Source organism: Protopterus annectens, chromosome 8.part1, assembly GCF_019279795.1.
Source record: "Protopterus annectens isolate FY-2018-M chromosome 8.part1, PAN1.0, whole genome shotgun sequence".
Taxonomy (NCBI): Eukaryota; Metazoa; Chordata; order Ceratodontiformes; family Protopteridae; genus Protopterus; species Protopterus annectens.
Window position 1 is genome coordinate 546502063 of NC_056742.1, and position 20049 is coordinate 546522111.

Sequence of the window (20049 nt, forward strand, 5' to 3'; positions counted from 1 at the left end):
AAACTGCATTGCTCCCTACACAGACAGTGGGACACAGACAAAACATCCACAACTGACATGTGTGAGTATAGAACCCCTGACTGCAGTCTGTAGCACACTACAGCATAGTGCTGTTATAGGATGCACCACAGGGATCACTTGAGATGTATTTCCCCAAAGGTCTATTTCACAATGAATGACATCAGCAGGATTATCAAGGAAGGGCATTTCAACTGTACTGCGAGTGACTAGCCTAAAATGCATTGTTCCCTACACAGACAGTGAGACACACATAAAATATCCACAACCGACATGTGTGGGTATTAAACCCCTGACTAAGGCCTATATTACACTACAGCATAGAGCAGTTATAGGTCACATCACAGGGATTACTACAGAACTTTTTCCACAATGTTGTATTTCACAATGAATGACATCAGCAGGATTGCCACAGTAGGGCATTTGAAATGTACTTCCAGTGTGTAGCCCATAATGCATTGCTCCATATACAGACATTGGAACACACACAAAACAACCAGAACTGCCATGGGTGGAGATGGAACCCTACCACAGTTCTAATTCACACTACAGCAGTATGCAGTTACAGGATGCACTACAGAGATTACTGAGCTGCAGTCTTCCCAGAGGTGTATTTCTAGGTGAGTGACATCAACAGCCTTGCCAAAGTTGAGTATATGAATTATATGGAGTGTGAGTGGCCTAAAAAGCATTGTTCTCTATTCAGTCAGACACACACACAGAAGTTCACACACAAACACACACACACAGTTTTGGGGTCTGGAGTTAGAACACCTCCCTAATTATTTTATCACACTACAACAGTACACAGTTACAAGACGTGCTATGGAGATTACTGGGCTGTGATATTCCCAGAGGTGTATTCTTAGGTGAGTGACATCAGCAGCCTTTCCACAGCTGAGTACATTAATTGTAAGGAGTGTGAGTAGCCTAAAAGCATTTCTCTCTACACAGTCAGAGACAGACACACACACAAACACACACTCACAGAATTGCCAAGTCTGGGGTTAGAACTACTACGTAACTAGTTTATCACTACAGCAGTATGCAGTTATGGGATGCACCATGGAGATTACTGAACTACCGCTCTCCCAAAGGTGTATTTCACATTGGATGACCTCAGCAGGCTTGTCATAATACTGCTATGGGGAGGGTGGTGTGTGCATGGGCCATAACACATTCATGTAGGGGTTAACATTCCACATGCGGGTACACACGGGGTCATATGTCACAGGTACGTGTATACAGCTACTAGATGACTACTTCCTTGTACAGTCATGTTGCTCAGCTGGCAAGTGCACCACATAGTCTGTCATGCTGACAGATACTGGTGGCTAGTATCTGCAATGAGTGACATCAGCATCTCATGTGTTTGGGGCCCTTTGGCTGTGTGCTGGGTGGGACAGGGCCGGATGGCTCCTGGTCAAGGTCACCCTTTTCCATACATCTATGTCCATGTTCCTTTCAGTATGTTGTTGACTGACATTGCCTTAATTTCTCTAAGTTTGTGAACATGCCTAGTATGGCCATCTGTATTGCATGGGTGGATCAAGTCCATCTAGTTTGCACTACAGTGCTGACCTTTGTGTTGTACACTGACAGGTTGCATGCTGTCTCTGCAGGGTATCCATCAGTCATTTGGCATTGACTGTTGCTACATTTCTGCATAGCGGGGGGGACACCTGACTGTTTCTACATTTCTACACAGGAGTGGGGGGGCACACCTGACTGTTACTATAATTGTATGTAGGATGGGGGGCACACCTGCCACTTGTACACATTTGCTAGGACTGTACTGGTATGTTAGGTACTCCATTTCAGTCTGTAGTCTTACCTATCATGCTGGCTAGAGGCATACCAGTGTACTACATATCTTAGCTTTAATTACCTACATATTAATTTCTGACTTACTAGCCTTCACAACTTACATCCCACTGCCTGGCCTGCTGTAGTTTGTCTGTGTAGGCCTGGGGGAGGGGTTACCCATAGGGCTCATTTAGAGGCCATAGTACAGCAGTTGTTTGTGTTTGTCTACACCTGTCCTGCTGGCTGAGACTGTTGGGTATGTGAACCTTCCCGACTGGCATGTGTGGGTCTTATGGACACACATGTCACTCAACCTATTTCCTGCAGTGGGTTTTGTCACCCTGTGTAGTACTGGCTACTATAGTGACTACAGTATGTGTTACAGATGTCATGATGCCTTTATGGGTGTCTACTGTCTGCTGCCATATCATTCAGCCACCCAATTCCCTTGCATGTTCACATCCATACCATAGCTACAGGTAACAACACATTCTACTCCATTTGGCAATTGGTAGGTTGTTTGACTTACCTTGAGGGTGTGCCAGACTTGAGGATGGTGCTGGAGGGCTGCCTATGTTGGAGGCACATAGTACACACCCTATACATAGTTGAGCACAGGTAGTGTCATGTTTGACATCCCTTTTACTGTCTGTGCGAGTCAGAGAGAGGTGTCATTCCCTGGGTCTCTACTGTGTCAGTGCATATGCTATGTGTTGCTTCTTTGCCAAGGCCAGGGCATACCGGGCATGCCTCCTTCTGCCTACTGAGGCAGGCTCAGGTTGTTCCTCCTCTGAGTCACTCTGTGCCTGTACAGGCCTTGGCAGTGGTGGGGGGCCTGTGTGGCCCTGCCCCATGCTGTTCCTGCTGCAGCTGTTTCTGCAGGATCATATTGTGTAGCATAGCACATACCATAACAATTTGGGTACATGTAGCTGGTGAATACTGCAAGGCTCCACCAGATGTGTCCAGACACTGGAACCATGAGCTGAGCATCCCAAACACATGCTTTATTATATGTCTGGCCTGTGCGTGTGCCTCATTATGGTGTTGTCGTTCAGGTGTGTGTGCATTGCTGATGGGTGTCATCATCCACGGCTACAGTGGGTACCCAACATCCCCCACTAGGTGACTGTAGGGGATGTCCACATTGGCAAGTCTGTGGTACAGGTGCGTCAGATGCCATATGTGTGAATCGTCATAGCTTCCAGGGCACTCAGCACACACATTCATTATAAATCACATACAACCTGGCAGTTGATGGAGGGGATGCCCCTGTGGTTGATGTAGGCCCTACCATGCTCACCAGGTGGTGCTTTGATGCATATGTGCATGCAGTCTATATCACCCTTTACCCAGGGTATTCTGCTATTTGGTGGAAGAGATGCATATTGCTGGTCAACACCTCACGTATGTTGAGGAAATATACATGCTCACTGGCATGTGCTGCCATGGCATCCAGAAATTGGTGGAATACTCTGGATGCTGATGCCTGTGAAATCCCCATGATATCCCCAGTAGTGCTTTGTGAGGTACCTGTGGCTAGTATAACTAGGCCTACACATACTTTGGTATTCACTGGGTTGGGTTCCCCCCAGCCTGTTTGGTGTATCAGGCATGGCCGGCACAGCTCAACAATTTGCTGTAGGAGGTCTCTGTCCACCCTATAGCATTCCAATGTCTCCAGCTCATGTAGTCCCTGGTAGATTACCCTAGGTCTGTACACTCTTCACCATCTCCTCACTGTGGGTTGTCCGGCAGCATTCACATCCTCAACCACCCTCAGCCTCTTGCACATGGTGTTCTATGTTGCCTGCTTCAGCCCTTCTCATTTTGTAGTTTGTTTGTTAAAATTTCCCCACATGTTTACACCAGTGGTGTAGAGTGTGGAAAAATCAGAGGGGGAGGTGTTTGCTTAGTTTATAGTAGTCTTCTGGGTTGTGCTGGTTTGCTGCCTGTGTAATTGGCTGATTCTGATACATTTCACCTGCCAGCTAAGCTAGTTCTCCTTGATTACCTTCTTACTGCTGTTTTCCCTTCCCATTGCCTCCCTGTTTAAGCCCGTGTGCACGCCGCGCAAGCAGAGTGCTCAAATGTGCACACTGCTGCTATTTCCTGGTTTAACTTCCCTTTTCTTCCTGTAAAGCATGGTGCGTGGTGCTCACACCTGCTTACACTTTGTAATGAGTGTTAGGCAGGTTTAGACACACCCCAAGCTTAGCTGTGCTGAGCTAGGAGCAATCCCGTGCCACAGGGCTCCAATCTGCTTACAGTATGCCTGACACACCCCCATGATGTCACCTATATCCTAGTCTTGCACCCAGCTATTTATACTCTTACACTCTTGGGACCTGCTTCACACCCTGGGGAAAACTGGTATTCACCAACCTTTCCCTCATTTGCATAGGATTGCCTGCTAATGCATAGTTACATGTCCCACACTGGGCTTCCCCCCTTAGCAACCATTACTCACTGGCCAGGTTGTCTTATGCCTGCCATTGACTTGCATGGAAAAATACTGATTTTAGTTAGAATGCTTATTTTAGGTTTATTTTATTACCCCCCCCCCCGATCCCTTTTATAGCTCCGTTTTGTAGTTTGCAGAAATGTACTCGGTTACTAACCGAGTACATTTCTGCAGACTGCACTCGTCCTGCCCTGACAGCTGCCGGCTTCCTGGATCACAGATTACCCTCATTTGCATAGTTTTCACCTGCAAATGAAGGAAATTTGCATACTGGAGCTCAGTCCATGCAGGATTAGCCTAAGAGCTCACGTGCACGTCCCAGGAGTTCATTCCTGGATCGCATGTCGGCCATATTGCCGAAAATAGTTCTTAGACTAATCCTGCACGCTATAAAGGGCTTTGTAAATCTGGGTTATTATTTATGTATCCTTAATTACCATCTCTAAGTAAAATAAACACTGTTACAACTGCTAAAGCTGCCAATGGAAACAAAACAAACTGAGAGGAAAACTTTCCGCAGACCACCATGCACCACAATCCAACTGTTAAAACCACAAATTTATTAAGTACTGTAAAATGCAAAAATAAAAATCGGTCCAATAAGCAGTTTCAGCTAGTATAGCCTTCTTCAGATCATGTGTGAATCCTGCTACAGGTTCTATTTAAAACCCAGATGCCCAATCACGAATGTAGGGCGGACCACATATGCAAATATAGATTCATAGTCTTAGTATTGATTGGAAACATAGCAGCCAATTGCAGTCTTAAAATTAGTCGGCAGCCAATAACAAAGCATGCAGTGGTAACTTTCCTATTGGATAAGATTCTTTGTTTTAACCAATTGTTTTCTTAAACATCTACCCCTGTAGTGATAGGTTGCTATAGGTCTCACTGAGTCCAATCATCCTCTTGTGGCTCATTGCTATGACAACAGAAAGTGTATATGACAATTAGTAGTAGTAGTAGAGATAGCAAATATGGCTGCTAGAAACTTTGTAGCAGCAGTAAATAAGAAACAATACATCATGATGAATGAACTTTCTATGCTATACAACCTCCTCAAGGCCCAGTCCTTAATAATCCAGAGAGAGAGAAGGTAATATAAAGACTTGGACAGAAATTAGAGAAATCAACTGTATTATTAATTTAAGAGCACATTGTCCTCCAGACCTAAATAGTGTAGTCCCATTAAGACCTATCTTAAAAGCAAGGAAACTGAGGATTGGGCCCTGAGGAGGCTGTGTAGACTAGAAATTTGCTCACACACACACACACACACACACACACATGAGCGCGCGCACACACACACACACACACACACACACACACACACACACACACACACACACACACACACACACACACATGCGCGCACGCGCGCTCACGCACACACACACTGTTCTCACAGTCTAAAAAGGCAATGTTCCCATGCCATACCCAGTATCTGCATCAGCAGCTCAGCTTGCTTGCATTCATCTTCCCACCATATGATTCAGGTTGTATTCAAAAAGACCTCAGCTGTGTTCAGCAGCCAACTCAGTTGACCAAGAATATTGCACTTTTGCTTCAAGGACAGAGATTGATTTTTAAAAAGCTGACTAGGAAGATTGCATTTGAGCTTTAAGGATGGATATCCATTAAAAAAGGCATGATGTTCACAGGTTAGTACGTAGGCTAACTGCCCTTGTGGACCACTCTAAGGCTAGCCAATTACCCCATGTAAGAATCAAGCTCTGAACCTTGTGTCTATAAGGGAAACACCTTAACCATTTTACCAACCTATGCAGGATGAGGGGCTTTTCTATATATTGTTTTAGTATACCAAGTACTGGGGCACTCATGAGAGCATGCAATTTCACTACAGGTGGGGGCACCTACCCTGTGTACCTATGTGTAGAACCACCAGTGCTCTGCATGTCATTGACTGAATCTGTTCCATACTTCTAAACCAGCCTAATAGAGATTGTTACAGTGATCCTATGGCTTCCTATCCTAGTCAGGATTAGAACCTGCTCCTGAATGTCACACTTGGTGTTGATTAGTGTCTCATTCCTAATCTAACAAAGGAAAATGTTGCTCAAACAGGTAAATCTGAGATCACAAATCATAGCTGAAGCAAAAAAATCAACCAAAATATCCAACTTAGAAGCATTAAAAGGGGATGCTTTTAATAAAAAAATGTAGTAAGCATGATTACATTTGCTACAATTGTGTGTCTTACATGTTTTTTTTTCTTACCAAAATCATCCTTTTTATAGTTCCTGAGTTGAGTGTTTTGGAAGATTTCAATTTCAGCCTATCTGTCCTGTTTGTGCCTGGCATTTTTTTCACCATCAAGTTAGAGAGTAGATGTTAAAATTACTCTGTAGCAAAGAGATTTACTTGACTTGTCACTACAGCTGCCAGGGTGATGAATGTCATCTCCCATCCAGCTGGTGGGTCATAAGTTTGTTTAACTCATGTACAATATTTTGCATATTGGTTGATAGTGTGGTTCTACTGTCTCTGCTGCATTACAGGACCCATCCTCTCTCCTCCACATGTTACAAGGCTGATGTTCCATATGACAGACTAAATGGAATGTTACACTTATGGTAATGAAGTACAAAATTATTCTTTTTAAAAATGGCACCACAACTGCTGTGTATTGGGTGGCTAGTTTGATCATAGGATCATAAGAAGTTACTAAGCTATTGGTCCTGAGGCCCTTACAAGCCTAGCCAAGAATTTAGGCCATGTTCCAACAAGTCAGCACCCTATGCCACTGTCCAGCAGGGACACAGGTGGAATCCCATGGGTGTATTTTCTGTTCCCTAGTCAGTTATCCAGGCTGTGCTTAAAAAGGTTTAATGAGGAACTGTGCTGTATGTGGAGAGGGAGTCTATTCCACAAAAGGGGGAATCTTTGGGATGCAAATCCATCCCGCCAACGAGTCCTATTGATGTCACAGACCAGGTTGACGTTGCATGTGCAGGTTACTCGAGATTAGCTTGACTTGCAGATATTCAGCAGTCCCATCAGGGTGGGGTCTGAGATTGCTTTGTATGCCAGACAGAGGTCACCTCTGAGGAGTCTGTTGGAGACTGAGTACAGGAACAGAGCTTTTATTCTATCTATGTAGGGAAGATGTTTGAGGCCCTGGATTCTCCAGGCGAGGAACCTCTGTAGTCTCTCCAGCTGCTGCATGTGCTTTGTGAGGTATGTGCTGAAAGGGGCATTTGTACTCAATCATGGGTCTTATAAGGGAAGAATACAGGGATGTTATGACCACCTTGTCCCTGGATGAGGTACCCTTACTAATCAGGTGGACCATGTAGATAGATTTCTGTACAACAGAGGCAGTATGGTGGTCAAAAGACAGTTTGCTGTCAACCTTGGTGCCCAAGTCCCTCACAACTGATTGTGTGCTTAGTACCTTATTATCAATGTGATAATTTGTGGGGATGTCACTCTCCCCAAAGGGGATGATGATGCATTTTTTAGCATTCAGTTTGAGGCCATGTTTCTGGCACCAGTTATTTGTTTGGGTGAGACTCTCTTGGAGGATGCCCACATCACTAGGGGAATTGATGACGGCACCCAGCTTGCAGTCATCTGCAAACATGGTCAGCCATAGCCCACTAGATTTGGCCTGCACCTCAGAGAAGTATATCCCAAACAGCAGAGGCTCCAAGACTGATCCCTGGGGTACACTGCTTGTTACAGGTCTACTTGAGGTGGCTTTCCCTATTTTAACTAGATGGGTTCTATGTAAGCTAGTTTGCTACCCATCTGGTAACATATGGATTGGTGCCTAGTTGAGAGAGTTTATCTATTATACCTGAGTGGGGAATAGTATTAAAGGCCTCGGCCAGGTCAAGGTAGGCAGTGTGTACTGTCTTCCCTTTGTCTTTCACCTTAGTGATTGTCTCAAAGAAGTCAAGCAAATTTAACAGGCATGACCTCCCCTTGACAAAATCAAACTATGTGGGATCAAATGTCTGGAGGTTGCCAATGTCCTTGTTAAGGAGGTCCATGATAATTCGTTCCATGGCCTTGCAGATCAGGCTAGTTAGGCTGATGGGTCTATAACTTCCTGGATTGGTGGATGCTTCACCTTTGTGCAAAGGGATGACAGTAGTTGTCCTCCCCTTGGCTGAGATGAAGGCTTTGGTTGAATAGGGTGCCTAATGGTGCTGCAAGTTCCTGCCTGAGTTCATGTAGGATGCAGCCTGGGATGTTATGGGGTCCCACGGAGGCTGTATTTTTTGCCTTTGAGAGGGCAGTGATGACTTGCTCCCTAAAGATAAGTGGAGTGGGGGGGGGCAGATTCTGGGGATGTCCTGTTTTACTGATGGGGGGACAGAGGAGTGAAGTTTTCACTGAACCTGTCTGCCAGCAGGTTGGCTATATCTACAGCATTTGTGTATGTGGTGTCCTTGACCACCAGTTCTGAGCAGATATGGATGATTCCCTTGAGATAGTGGGCGTATATGAAGAAGACCTTATGAGTGTCTTTAGTAGATGTGGTCAGTTTGGACTTAAAATTTGCTTTGGAGGATTACATTAGTGATCTTATTTGCTTGTTCAGGCTAAGGAGAGATTGCTTCCAATTAGGCACCTGCTCCTTCTTGGTCCTGGACAGTAATTTTTTTCCTTTTACTATAGAGTTTATTTATTGTAGATGTCCGCCAGACAGGTTTACTCTTCCTTGAGGAGGATGATTTCATCCTGTCTGGTATTCCTGATTTCATGCACCTATATAAAGGCTCATATAGTACTTTGGTGTAGGTTTGGACATATGTGCCAGTTCCTATGGAGGGGGAGGGGGCTGTAAAGCTATTTATACCTTCTCTCAGGAGATTGTAATTAGCTTTGGAGAAGTTTTTTTGTTTGACCCTAGCTGGGGGGGGGGGATTGGGGAGATGGTGACTTCGAAAGTGGATCTTACCAGGGATTATGACACTATAGGGATGTTGCAGTGGTTACTCATGTTGGTTAATACCAAGTCCAAGGTATTTTCACCTCTTGTGGGGGTGTCATCCAACTGGTCCAAGGCATTTGCATTGACAAAATCAAGGAATCTCTGGGTGTTTGTGTTTTGGCATAAGTATTTCTTCCAGTCTATGGCTGTATAGTTAAAGTCACCCAAGATCAGGGTAAAGGGTTGAATCCTGATAGATTTGAAGAGGTCCAGATTGGTGAAGTGGGCATCTTGAGTCAGAGTTGGAGGCTTATAGCTAGCTATGATTTAAATAGGGGTCTTGTCAATTGTTAACTGCAGCTGGAGTGCTTCCTGTGCATTATACTGTCTGACCAGCCTAGAGGTGTGTATGTCTTTCATATACATTGTAACTCCACCTCTTTTTGTTTTGCTGCCCATGGTTTGGGCTCTGAATGAATGATAGGATGAGCAACCTGGTATGGCTGGGGTGCTCTCCACAGCTTTGAACCAAGTTTCTATGACTGCACAACTATCAGCTTCTTCCAGGGTTAAGAATGGTTGCAATGAGTGCAGTTTCATGTTTAGACTTCTAGTGTTCAGCAGCATGACCTTTAATTTACGTTTTGATGAAATTTTCATGTTGGTAATTTTGACCTCATGGCATTGCCTAAAAAAGGCACTATGGGGAGGCAAGACCCTTTGCCAGGAGTCTGTAGCCCAAGGGAGACAAATGCAGGCCATCTCTGGAAAAGCACTGTAGTCTATCAAGCATGTCATCCCAGGCTGTCAGGTACTGGATCCCCTTGGAATGACACCAGAAACTAAGTCAATTGTTAAAGTCAATAATTTTCTGTTTGTATTGAGGCATCATTCTGGGTGTTGGCAGAATTCTGCTTAAGGCTAGGAACATACCTGCCTGGGACACATACTCAGCAAGCTCGATCATGTCTCTCTCTTCATATAATCCAGGGAGGTACGTTTTAAGTCATTCACTCCAACATGGACTATGACAGAGTCATAATAGTACCTGTTGAGAGACTTGAATGCATTGGTGATATGGCAGATTCTGGCACCCAACAAACAACTAACTGTGACTTTCTCCTCATCCAGCCTGGTGAGGGGCACATCTGTGTGTCTCACAATGGTGTCTCCTATGACTAATATGTTGGGTTTATGTTTAGGCCTTAGTGGCTGTAAGACACAGGTGTGTGGACTATGTGTGGTGTGTTGGGCTGTGGAGTTCACGTGCGTTTATGCCTCTGAGGTCTCTTTTGTTTGGTATGCTTTTGTTGAGGACCTCCGCATATATGGGGGTGTGTCGTATAGGTGTGGGTAGTGTTTGAGGTCTGGTGTTCATGTTGCCAGCCTTCTCAGTGCCAGATATACTGGTTTGTGGGGGAGAGAGCAATGACACAAGGTGTTTGAAGTAACTGCATCTCTCACAAATTGTGTTCCTAGGTGGTAGTAGTAGGGGGTTGTCCATGTACATGAGACAGTTACTACACTGTCTCAGGATTCCCATATCATCCAAACTGGCAGGAAAACATGTAGGAAATTGGTCATCCATATTTGTCAGAAACTGAAAGAGCTAAGAGGGTAAAGGGAGGAAGGTCTAAGAGCAGTACTACTAGATGATAACACAAGTGCAACTAAGGGAAAATTTGTAGCTGGAATACCTCAAAAAGGGTTAAAACATGCAGGTGAAGCTCTGGATGTAGTAGACCTGTATCTAGACTATGCTACTCAATTTTAAGGTTAAAACACAGTAAACAAAAAACACAATGAAGCATTAATCACTTATAGTCAAAAGAACAGAACTCACAGCATGAAAGAATACAGTTAAACAGCAAAAGAATGCAGTAAAATGCAGTTAAACAGCAATAAATTGTAGTAGATAGCAATGAAATATAGTTATTGCTTTAAAACAGTAGCTCATAATCACAACAGTAACACACAGCACAAATAAAGCAACAATTCAGTAAAATACTGTCATCAATTTAATGAGGCTACCAACAAGCAGTAATAAATATGGCAAACTAAATGCAACTGAACTTCTAAACACAAGCAGCAAAATGAAGTAGGAAAATGTACAGTTTTTGTTTTTCAAAATAATTTTTAATACTTGACTCCTGTTTGAATTTTTCTTAATGTTTGACTCCTCTTTTAATTCTAGGTAGCCATGCAAGATGTGTTCCTCCAAGCAGATGGCATTGTGGAATGCCTGGAGCAAACACTTATAATGCTGACTGCAGATTTCTTGAATCTGTTTTACAGTCACTTTACCAAGCTCATGAGATTAACATACTATTTTTTTTTTAAAAAAAAAACATCATAATTTTAGGGAAAGGTGGTCATTTTCACATGTGTAGGCACATGCCTTAATATTCTAACTAAAACACCAGTTGGAAATTTACTCAGTTGAAAGATCATAGGGCAAAAAACAGCGTTAAAGCTACAAATAAAATCAAAAATAAAAGTGAAATTTCCACTTACACCATGAAGAGTTTTAAGTAATGTAAAGAAAAAGAAGGCTTGTTGGTCCAGTGAAAGCAGACTACCAGTCTACAGGAAGTTTCCCTCTGCTTTCGACATTTTGCTGCTGCATGGTGCATTACTTCAAAATAAGATCTACTATAAATCATTTAGTGTCTTACAACCAAGCATACAACCAAACAAAACAAACTGGTCAAAGCCTCAACTGAATAAAAAAAATAAACAAAACAATGAAAAGCATTTTTTGCATGTGGCAAGCCCCCTGCACTCCCTTGACTGGGGCTTATCCCCTTCCCCCCAGCCTTACTTAATAGAATAACTCCATAGTCACACAACCACAGAGAAGTGTAAAAAGTAAACCCAAAGTGTTTCATTGACAGTGTACTAATATGAAATATTCCAAGCACCAACTGTGATTTTTGATAAACTGCAAATGACATGTTGCAACTCACAGAAATGTATTCAGTGAGCTGCAAGTTCATCTATTGAATGCATGGAAGATGTAGGGTTACATGTTAAACGTATGATGAAGTACTTGCATAGACTATGAAAAAATTATTCATTCATTCCCTAATACCTGCTTGATCATCTTCAAAGTTGTACATGTTTTATATATATATATATATATATATATATATATATATATATATATATATATATATATATATATATATAGATATGGATCATCTTCATTTCGTCGGCAGTTCATTTCACTGACACTCAACTCAGCAGGCCCAATTCACTAAAACTTCATTTCACTGACACTTCATTTCACTGACACTCATTTCGTCGACAATGATATATGCCCTATTCCCCACTGTAAAGCGACCCTGGAGTTAGAATATATAGTAAGGGGGGTGTGGGGGGCAAAGCCCCCCACATACTGGGGTTCTATAATTTTTTTTTGGTAATAATTCATTGCACTTGTAAGAATGCATATGTATACTGTAAAACGTTTATGATATGTGGGGGGCTGTGCCCCCACACCCCCCTTACTATATATTCTAACTCCGGGTTTGCTCTACACTGGGGAATAGGCCATATATAATTGTCGACGAAATGAGTGTCAGTGAAATGAAGTTTCAGAGAATTGGGCCTGCTGACTTGGTTGCCAGTGAAATGAACTGTCGACGAAATGAAGGTGACCCATATATTTATATATATATATATATATATATATATATATATATATATATATATATATATATATGTGTGTGTGTGTGTGTGTGTGTGTGTATAACTCTGGTAGCCTATACATCACTTTGGCACAGGTACCACCCAAATCAGAGCTATAGTTTGCTCACAAAGTGTCTGATGCCATTCCCAAACCTGATGCCCCTCAACTCTAAGACGAGGAGCAAAAAAAAAAATGGCCATTCCCCAATCTGGCACTGAGAGCAAATACATTTTCTTGGCTCTTCTCTTATCTGCTCTTAAACAACAAAAACCACAATGGATTGTAAGAGTAATACTCTTCTCCTTAAGGATAAATAGATGAAATTAAACTCCATCCCCAATGTACAGTTAATGAGGCTTTCCTAGCAGCAGTTCATAAAAAAGCAAATAAATAAAAATGAACATGGTTGGTTTGCTCCACTGGAATGCCACATTAGCATGTAGCTCAGCCAAAGAGACATCCTGCTTCGGTGATTCTACAGACTATACAGAATCAGAGCAGATAGTATATCTCTGAATCAGAAAGGGATATCATTAGTGGGAAAATGGCCCCATGTTGTGGCTTACAACTGGCAACAGCCCATTCTGAATCCCAGGGATGGCCATATTTTCTTTTCCTACTATGTTTTCTCTCTTTATAATTATAATGCAAAGCATTCATGAACTTCGTTGGCTCCAGTAATGCTGCTCATCTTACTTTATTGTCATACAGATACAATATGTTGTAGTTTTCTCACTTTGAACTACTGGTGTACACTGAAACACACATCTAGTTTTCAGACATTCTATTGTATATAAGCAGCACAGACTCACCCTCCTATACTTTCTACATAAAGCTATATTACTAAGCGAGAAGCTTATATTATGATTTCTTAAGTGCTATGCAATGCAGGTCACACCAGTCATATCCTTTCATTTATATTAGTTGTTTTAATTGCATTAGCTTGATACAGAGGACTTATGTCATGATTTCTATAGCAGACAGAATCTGTTTTTATCAGTGTTCATATTAAATTTTAGTGGTGACTAAATGTTCTCTTGTTTTCTATTTTTTTTTTTCTTTTTTTATATTCCTCTACCATCAATGAATTGAGACCAAGAATAAGCTCCATATCTCATACAGTCATAAACTGGATTAAGGGGATAATCAGAAAATGAATGAATGAATTAATGACCAAGTTAATGAATGAATGCACAGGAATATATATATATATATATATATATATATATATATTTTTTTTTTTTTTTTATTTGAAGTCTGAATTTATTTTTTTAACTAAAACTTACTATAGGTTCATAGGTTCATAGGTTGGTACTAGGCTATCAGCCTTAGGGCCTATACAAGCCTAGCCATAACAATTCCCTGGCTATTTCTTCCCACACTATTTACTTCCTGGACCCCTGTCTAGCAGGGAAACTGACGTGATCCCCAGGGTGAATTTCCTTTCTCCCATCCAATCGTCAAGGTTCCTTTTGAAGAGGGCCAAAGAGGCGCTCTGCTTGACATGTATGGGCAGTCTCTTCCAGAGTCTGGGGAGTCTCTGGGTCAGGAACCTGTCCCTCTAGCATGTTTTGTTTATTGTGATGACAAAGTTTAGATCCCTAGAGCATGTGGCTCTGAGGGATTGGGATTTCTTTAAGTGTAGCATGTCCAACAGCTCTGGGTTTGACATGGTCTTGTATGTTAAGCAGATATCACCTCTGAGTAGACGATATGCAACAGAGTATAGCTGGAGTTTTTTAAGGCAGTCAGCATATGGCATCTGCTTTAGGCTTGTGATTCTTTTAGTGAGGTATTTATGCAGCCTTTCCAATTGTTGCAGGTGTCTTGACAGGTACATACCAAATGGGGCGTTGTATTCTATAATGGGTCTAATGAGGGATGAGTACAGTAGGACAATGTCCTCCTTTTTTCTGGATGAAAGGCCCTTAGTGCTGAGGTGTGCCACATAGAAAGATTTCCTGACTGCTGTGGCGATGTGGTTATCGAAGGTGAGACCACTGTCCACCTGTGTCCCTGTATAGTCATTAAAATTTAGTCTTCTTCAAAGTGGTTGGGTTTTGTCATAATGGTTACAGAGTTAATCTCACAGATAGGAGATACAGTGTTTGTTTCTCAAACAAAATTGGCTAGGCTTAAAATGGTCCACAGGGGCAGCTAGCTTAGTCCTTGCTTACCTATCATGTCCATGTTTCAAGCATATTGGATAGCTTTTCTTTAAAATATGTTGTATATTTGCTGTGGTAAAGTGATTATTTTCTTGCCTATGATATATATATATTTTTTCTTTTCAGTAACTGTTTTTCTAATCCTTTTGACATGGAAAATATGCCTACTTAGTATATTATTTTTGTCATCAGGACTGTGCACTCTAACTCAGAATAACTCCACAACTGTTTTATTTTTTATTTTAGTCATTTATTAAAATGTATTATTACACTTCTCTCCCTCAACTTTCTCAAAATGGCATGTGATGTCTACTAATCCTGTAATATATTTCTCTGTTATCTTTCAAAATAGACCCTTCACAGTTATATTTTAAACCCTTTGTAAAATTATACTGTGAAGACAGGTGAAGGCTGCCAGCCTAGCCAGATAGAAGTTTGTGGATAATTCTGTCATTTGTAAACATTAATGTAACCCAGAGGCTTGTTCTTTTAAATGTGAAAAGACTGCATTGCATATTGAACTGCAAAAATGTAACAACAGTGCACTCTGCTGTAAGAAAGCTAAGTCAAGAATTTTATGACTGTCTTTGATGCCAAAATTTAGAGCCGATATGTTTAGAGGGAGGTATCCTGCCTATTGTTTTAAGACCAGAGTTAATGGCTAGAATTTGCATGTATAAAAGTCCTTTATTGCTCTGGTTTCTGACCAGGTGTAAATAATGTAAATGTAGTTTCTGTTAGCCTGGGAGCACCAGACAAGTGTGAAGAATAATGTCATGTGAAGCAGCTCTGTGTTATCAATTTAAAGAGAGAGAATCAGAGAGTTCAGCGCATTTTGTCTTGAGAACATCCATCACCAACATTGCCTGTTTCTATAAGTAAGTTATTTAGAACTGTGTTTTCTCTTAGAAATAGCTTGGAATTAGGAAGATTAGACTAAGTGTTTTTCTGTGTTGATGTCAGAACTTTTCTACGGTATTATTTTAAGTATTTCTCTATGATCTCTGAACTCTTGACTAGCACTGTGTATTAAGAAGTATTGTCTTGTGTTTTTATTATTTAATTATTAAATATATTTAAACCTTTCAACTGTGGCTGTTTTATGTAGAGTTAATTTAAGCTCTAGAGTACGTTGCATGTATATAGTGATACTGTACCAAGTCACTCTAATAAGCCTTGACTGTTCAGTCACACTTACCATTTGGATAATAATATTACACAGTAATAATTGGACACCCTTTTAAGAGTCTTTGAGTAGCTGATAAATATTAGTGGGTGGTGGTAGCTGATACTACCTTTTAGAATGGGAAGAAAAGGGGCACATCTGGAGAACCTGTGTCAGCCTTCCCCCAGGAGTGTCTATGTGGTTGTATATAACTCTTATCTCAAAGTGTGTGTGTGGGTGTGTGTGTCAGCTACTTGAGCATGGACATGAAGCACTGGTTGGACAGAGAGGGTGCTGGAGGTTTTAGCTAGCCCACTAGACTGAGATCTGGTTATAGCTGTGCCAGTGGGGAGTCTTACTGGGGACCTGGAGAGAAAGGGAGAAACTAGCCCCAGACTGACTGTGATCTCTGTGTGCTCTTAAGGGAAATTGTACTTTACTGTGTGTGTATTTATTATCCTTTCCTTATATGGATGCCCCTTACTGGTGTTAGTGGTGAGGATTGAGGCTCCTTGATTGCTGGGCCAGTGCACGGGTGTCATATATGAATTTCCTTATACTGTTTTTAGCTGAACCTTGTTGATGGCAGTACAGGGACAAGGTGGTAATGCATTTTTATTTATTTCATTTTATTTCATTTATACTTTGTTAACTAGATAAGCCGCAGCCTGGGTTATTGTGGCAAAGACAATCCCCAGGATTTAATAAAATTTGTGTAGCCACAGTGTAGAGCCTACACAAAATGTTACTGTGTCCATCTACATGGTTCCCTCTCGGCAGCGCACCATGCATTTTAATCATGGAGCATTGCCAAGAGAGAGCCGTGGAACATGGTTATGAAATCATTGTAGGGAGTGTAGTGTGAACTGAGTCCACAGATGAGTAATCCTCCCTGCACTGTCCAAGTGTATCATGTAAATGTTTATTTTCTTGTTGCAAGATTTTTTTTCTTTTTTTTTTTAAAAGGATGTTTTCACAGTGCAGAGCATAACAATGCTAAGTGGTGCCAAGACATCTGCCAGACATCTAAAAATAGAAACTGGATGCAATTATTTATTTATTTAAATTTCATGTTTAAGCATAGCTGAGCTGGTTTGCACAGCACGACACAGTGCTCAGCAGTGCTTATAGGTAGCTCAGAGGTATATGTAAAGGTAGAGCAGAACTTCACATATCCTTGTAGCTAAATGGGTAGAGGTACTGCCTCATGAGAAGTAGGTGTAGGGTTTGAATACATAGAAAGGAAAGTAAGCGTTTATTTACAAAAGAAAATTATGGCAATTATTTTAATTTTCTGGCTTGTTGCACTCCACTAAGATCTGCTAAGACCTGCTAAGCCCTGCTAAGCATCACATAAACACTATAACAGCTGAAAATGTTTATACATTGCTCCGCTCTGCTTGGCTGGTTTGTGCACTGCTGAGCACTGCTAAGCATACGGGTATTTGGGTTTTCTCACTGCTCAGCTCAGCTGTGCTGGTTTGCAAGCAGCTAAGTGATGCAACACATTTTTAAATGTTGCCCAATACCATGTAAGGGCAGGAAAACAGGCTATATTAAGCACATTAGGTGGGAATACAGCATAATCCATTGGAGTTCTGTCTCTGAAGGATACTATGGCAGGCATTAGTGAAGGTTCACACTTTTGGGTGCAGCATTGGGGCATCCTGGAGTCCTGGGTCATGATCAGACTCCTTGTAAAAAAAAAGATGAAGACCAGCTTCTGCAGGGAAGTTACCAGGGCTCAGAGTGCAAGGTGGAGGCCTGGTACCGACTGACAAGGGAACTCAACATTGCAACTGGTATCCCCCGCACAGGTGACCAGTGTTGTCACCACCATGATAACCTGAAGAGATGTAAGGCAGATCTCTTGGACAACTAGGTCCAAGAATTCTAGGCAGGGGATGCCCCACATGTATGCAAGCACTTTTACCTCTGTACCACCAATATCTAATCTGAATGTCTGCTAAACTGTTATGAATAATGGTGTGCTTCTCTCCTAACAACTGCAGAGGAAAGGGCTTGCAACCCCGAGGTGCATGCCGGGCACTTGGCCAGGTTGCACCGTGAGTGTGGTGAGTATGGATGTATTATGGTAACTGTAGTGAAATACGCAAGAAAGAGTAAAGCATCAACTGCAGTAAAGTATGTGCAGTAAAGATTGTATTGCATTGAATGTGGATTTAGAGATGCAGTGCATTAAATGAATAATGTCAACTGTAGTGTAATAAAAACATGAAAGAATACCATTACCTGCATTAAAGTATATACAATAAAGTCTGTAGTGCAATAACTGTGGAAGTAGAGGTGTATTTCAAAACCTGAATAAAGACAACTGTTGTCCAATAAAAACTCAAAACAGTACCAGACACTGCATTAAAGTATATACAATAAAGTCTGTAGTGCAATAAGTGTGGAATTAGAACTGTGTTTCAAGAAATGAATAATGCAAACTCTTCTGCAATAACGCATGAATCATTATCAATAACACCAAGGTAAATTGTGTACATCAGAATTATCTTGTTTTAACCATTGCTGCACAACTGTATGGATTCAGGCTGTAAGGTAAGGTGCTGAAGTCAAGTATAGGAGTGTAATAGCTGTACAATGCAAATGTAATGGCTGCCATATGTCTTATTTAACACATACAGTACCATTCAAGGCTGTTTCTAGGCCAATATTGTTCACATAATGATATGTCATCCAAAACAGCAGGTAAGCAGGGGATATGGGTGAGGTAGCCCACTCCATGATCTGATATTATTTTTTGACTTCACAGATATTTCAAGCCAAATGACAATAAATTGTGTACACCTGCATTCTATATACTAATGTCATACTTGTATGTCATGCATGTGTGTTCTACTGTCACTGCAGTCTAGTATAAAACTGTAATACAGCTACCAGGTCATATACTGGTTCCAGGTGAGCTCTAGGCAAATATCATGCTCTGCCTGTAGTAACTTTTGCCACACACAGACCAGGATTCAAATCCAGTGCTAGGTAGCACTAAATATTATAGTATCAGTCATGTAACATTTTCAGATTCTCTCTCCACAGGACTACAGGTAAATGAGTGAGGTAGCCCATATTATGAGTAAATAATTGTGTGTTTACATTTCACAGACTTTTAAAATCATTAGCATGAATTTGAAAGCACTGCATAACATAAAGAAATACATATAATAATAATAAAATAAAATGAAATAAATAAAATGTGTAATCTTGGTATGGCTGTACGCCTGGAGTGTCTGTTCAAAGTTGCTGAAGACAATTAATACATTCCATTCAGATGTCCTGTGCAGTCAATGCTATTAGGTTCTATCCCCATGCCTGCCAAGCAAGGCATGATAGTTGTTTAGTTTCTGTACTGTACATGCACGTATCTCAAGTGTCAGTTTGTCACGTAATATAATTAGTAGTGCATAATCTGTCTGTCACAGGATTACCATTGGAATGGGTGCCTAAATTAAAAAGTATCACTATATCAGCCCACAGTACATCTTGGTAGTCATATAAGTCCACCTGATGTGAAAGTGTTCTGTGTAGTTGTGCACCTAGAGTTGTTACTGCTTAGCCCATACTGTCCCATGCAAATAGCTTGAGAGGTATGTACATGCTACAGCAGCTATAGGGGACTTGTGCACATAAAGAAAGGACAGACCCATAGAGTACATAGTATTGTAGTCAAGTAAATAACCTATAATGGTACTGATGGGCTGTTTTTCTCTCTATCCCCACCCCTTTTCTTCATTTATTTATTATTGTTATCCATTGTTTATGGTTTACTATTAACATGTTGTTAAATTAACTGTATTTTGGAGCATGTGTATT